The sequence below is a fragment of the Seriola lalandi genome, unplaced genomic scaffold, assembly GCF_002814215.2.
Source record: "Seriola lalandi dorsalis isolate HSWRI2012SDOR001 ecotype SW California unplaced genomic scaffold, Sedor1 jcf7180002054933, whole genome shotgun sequence".
In the NCBI taxonomy this organism is placed as follows: Eukaryota; Metazoa; Chordata; class Actinopteri; order Carangiformes; family Carangidae; genus Seriola; species Seriola lalandi.
The window spans coordinates 738,422-742,961 of NW_019525485.1; the positions used below are offsets into that span (position 1 = coordinate 738,422).

The 4,540-nt window shown below is 42.8% G+C and overlaps 1 pseudogene across 1 annotated transcript in view; it reads right to left on the bottom strand.

The window, feature by feature from the left end:
• LOC111644413 (uncharacterized) overlaps positions 1-4,312 on the bottom strand; it is a 17,458-nt pseudogene extending 13,146 nt beyond the window's left edge. Inside the window, exon 1 of the transcript XR_015436225.1 lies at positions 2,404-4,312. The product of XR_015436225.1 is annotated as an uncharacterized LOC111644413 (transcript). The remainder of the gene's footprint in view (positions 1-2,403) is intronic.
• Positions 4,313-4,540: the final 228 nt, after the last annotated feature.

Sequence of the window (4,540 nt, forward strand, 5' to 3'; positions counted from 1 at the left end):
AAATAGAAATGCAATATAGTTTTGATCTAATGCAATTCTCTATAAAGCAGGGCTCTTTCTTTCTTTCTTTCTTTCTTCCTTTCTTTCTTTCTTTCTTTCTGTCTTTGTTACAACTTATTGTTTATTGGATACAAAAGTTTTCGATGTATTCCACAAATTACAGTCGATCTTCTTCACAACATTACCTTTTCATTCTACTTTCTCACCCTTGATGCCTCTGGAGCACACCAGACTTGACCACCACTTTCCACTCTCCTGCCCACCCACTGGTTCACTCCCACCACCCCTCATTCCCCACCCCTACAATTCTTTATCTCAGGTCTATTTCTATAGAAATAATATCTAAATAATACATATGTATCAATCACTTTCATGTTGTAGATTAGGAAAAGAACACAAATATCCAAAAATGAATACAGTACATTAACAAGACCCATCACACCCAAGATGATACCTTCGACCTCTCCTCCCACAAGTCTACTTGTCTCTTAGGTACGTTCTGTAATCTAGATTTCTTTGATTAGTGATTGACACCTATCATAGGACGGAGCTTCCCTCTTGGTCAAGGCCTTTCTGGCAGCTGCCAGCAGGGTGCGTAATGACTTCTTTTTCTAATGTTATACTAACAACAGGTCTGTAGCTGTCACAAATCTGGCAGTGAGTTAGCCAGTCACTCCCATGCTTCTTTGGTCGCATTTCATTTTTGCTGAACATGTTTTCATTTGCCGTCATAATCTAATTATATCCTTTTTTTTTAAATCTTCAAATATCAAGTCAAATAAAATAAACACATCCCGTTATTTTTCGGGTACACATCACCATGTTCATCTTCATCTTCATTCCAAAATACAACACTCGTCACGTGTGTGCGAAAATAGTCAAATGTCTGTTTGAGGTAATTTATGACTTGTCCTTTGGAAATAAACACATTGGACTCACATTAGTAGGGATATGGCATTTCATCTATCCCGGACTCAAAATGATGCTGCACTGGTCTAGGAGTATGGTAGGCTTTATAACCCACTCCGATTTAAGGGTCATTAGTTTGGAACGATGCTCATTGTGGCGGACCCTTCACACGAATGTGCAAACGGAGTGAGAGTGGGTAGGGGGAGCATGTAGGGGCCAGATTGGAATTGGGCCTATGGGGTATGGGTGCGTCTTACCTCCCCTGGCTCCTGGCTTCTCTCCACACCTGCCTTCAGTCAACTTATCACCAAGTACCATCTCACCTTACATTCATTGCCAGGTTGTTCAGTCTGTTATGTGGTAGACATTCCCTCTGCCACTCTAGTACTCCTGAACATTTATATATGTTTTATAGTCCTCACAATTTCTGCAACACTTGCCTGTTTGCCCAAGGTTCATCCTGTTCAGTATATGACTGTTTTAGTACAGAAATACAAATATGCAGTCAAGGCAACACACCTGCTGGAAACAGCATGAACGTCCTACAAATCAGCATGAAAGAGGAGGACATTACATATGAAGAACTCCATGCATGAATCAAACTTAAAAATATACTTACACTTCTTCAGACCTGGTTTCAGCCTGGAGACTCCACTGTGGTCAACTCTGGAGGAGGATATACTCAATGTCAGACCAGCACATTTCTTGAGTATTGCATACACTGCTTATCCACATTTTTGAAAATGCAACACTCTTATGATACTAGTGATGTTTCTAAACTGCATTAGTAATTTCAGACACTGTTGTTTTAATTCCTTATGTACGTTTTGCCTTTCATTTTGTTTACTTTTAGTAAGTACAGCCTCACAGAACTGTTAAAATGTTTAATTTTACAATAGAACGTCAACACATACTACTGTGTAAAATTCTAATGTCTAATATCAAAGCGTATGACATTCTTAGGTCAACTGATGATGCTAAGCAATAAGTCAACATGGTATACAATACATACCTTTCATTGTTTAGAATAACTGTAGTCAAAAACACTTAAACACAGGAAATTGTTTCCAACCCTTTGGCTTTCACAAAAAAAAAAAAATGCTTGACAGAAAGCCTCTCTATACCTGAGAGAGACCAGTCTACAGTCTGGATCCTCCACTCTGGCAGTTAGCTGTTTCACTCCTGAGTCTCCTGGATGATTGTATCTCAGGTCCAGCTCTCTCAGGTGGGAGGGGTTGGAGCTCAGAGCTGAAGCCAGAGAAGCACAGCCTTCCTCTGTGACCAGACAGCCTGACAGCCTGCCAGACAGAAGTTTGCTCCTGGTTATATAACATTCAACGGCAGACGCACTAAAAAAGAAATTTAAATAATATCTTTTTGAAAGCTAACTATAAAGGCTAGATACTGACACAAAACAAAGTAGTGCAACTGGTCTGACAATATTCTCCAATATTACAGGATATAAAGTAGTTTTCAAGACTGTAGAATCCTGACCTGAGAGTTTCCAGTTTGCAATGTGGACTCTCCAGTCCAGCAGAGATCAGCTTCACTCCTGAATCGTTTAGGTTGTTGTTACTCATGTCCAGCTCTCTCAGACTAGAGGACTCTGAGCTGAGAACTGAGGACAGAGCTTCACAGCTTCTCTCTGAGAGGTTACAGCCACTCAACCTGGAGATGCACCAATGAGTAAAAAAATGTGTTTATTATTGAATTTTATTTGAGTTTTTTTGTTCCATTTGGAAAGATTTTGGAAGTATAATGATCCTATCTGGTTCCCTGTACTTACAGAGCTTTGTTAGAGACCTTGATCACTGGCAGCAGCCTCAGAAGAGCCTCTTCTGAAGCAGAGTATTTCTTCAGGTCAAAAACATCCAGATCTTTTTCTGATGACAGTAAGATGAAGACCAGAGTTGACCATTGAGCAGGAGAGAGTTTATCTGAGCAGAGAGCATCTGAACTCAGGTACCACTGGATCTCCTTCTCTAGAGAATGGTCTTTCAGCTCATTCAGACAGTGGAACAAGTTGATGCTTTTCTCTGGAGATGGATTCTCTTCAATCTTCTTCTTGATGTACTGGATGCTCTCTTGAATTTTTTCTGTGGAACTACTTGTCTTTGTGAGCAGACCACATAGGAGTGTCTGGTTTGTCTGCAGTGAAAGACCCAAGAGGAAGCGGGTGAACAACTCCAGGTGTCCATTTGGACTTTGTAAGGCCTTGTCCACAGCAATCTGGTAAAACTGTTTCGCCGAAGATAGGTCTGTGAATAATGTTGACGATGTCAAAGTTGTTTGTGGTGCCGACAGCAGATTGACTCCAGAGTTGATGAAGGTCAGATGGACATGAAGAGCAGCCAGAAACTCCTGAACGCTCAGATGGACGAAGCAGAACACCTTCTCCTGGTACAGGCCTCTCTCCTCTTTAAAAATCTGTGTGAACACTCCCGAGTACACTGAGGCTGCTCTGATATCAATGCCACACTCTGTCAGGTCTGATTCATAGAAGATCAGGTTTCCTTTCTGCAGCTGCTCAAAAGCCAGTTTTCCCAGAGACTCAATCATCTCCCTGTTCACTGGACTCCAGTGTGGATCTGTCTCAGTTCCTCCATCATACTTGATGTTCTTCACTTTGGTCTGAACCACCAGGAAATGGATGTACAGCTCAGTCAGGGTCTTGGGCAGCTGTCCTTCTTCTCTGGTTTTCAACACATCATCCAGAACCGTAGCAGTGATCCAGCAGAAGATTGGGATGCGGCACATGATGTGGAGGCTTCGTGATGTCTTGATGTGGGGGATGATCCTGCTGGCATGCTCCTCATCTGTGAACCTCTTCCTGAAATACTCCTCCTTCTGTGGGTCAGTGAACCCTCTGACCTCTGTCACCATGTCAACACACTCCGGAGGGATCTGATTGGCTGCTGCAGGTCGTGTGGTTATCCAGAGGCGAGCGGAGGGAAGCAGTTTCCCCCTGATGAGGTTTGTCAGCAGCACGTCCACTGAGGTGGACTCTGTGACATCAGTCAGGATCTCAGTGTTGTGGAAGTCCAGGGGAAGTCGACACTCGTCCAGACCGTCAAAGATGAACACAATCTGGAACTGTTCAAACCTGCAGATTCCTGCTTCTTTGGTCTCAGTAAAGAAGTGATGAACAAGTTCCACCAAGCTGAACTTCTTCTCTTTCAGCACATTCAGCTCTCTGAAGGTGAATGGAAATGTGAACTGTATGTCCCGGTTAGCTTTGTCTTCAGCCCAGTCCAGAGTGAACTTCTGCGTTAAGACTGTTTTCCCAATGCCAGCCACTCCCTTTGTCATCACTGTTCTGATTGGTCCATCTCTTCCAGGGGAAGCTTTAAAGATGTCTTCTCGTCTGATGGTTGTTTCTGGTCTGTGTGGTTTCCTGGCTGCTGCTTCAATCTGTCTGACCTCATGTTCACCATTGACCTGTGCAGTCCCTCCCTCTGTGATGTAGAGCTCTGTGTAGATCTGATTCAGAGGGGTTGGGTTTCCTGCTTTACCAATCCCCTCAAGCACGTGTTGGAATTTTTTTTTCAAATTAGATTTGAGTTCATGGCACATGGAATGATCGGTTTCTGAACAAAGAACCAAATAACAAGATCAATGAGTGGGTGTTACA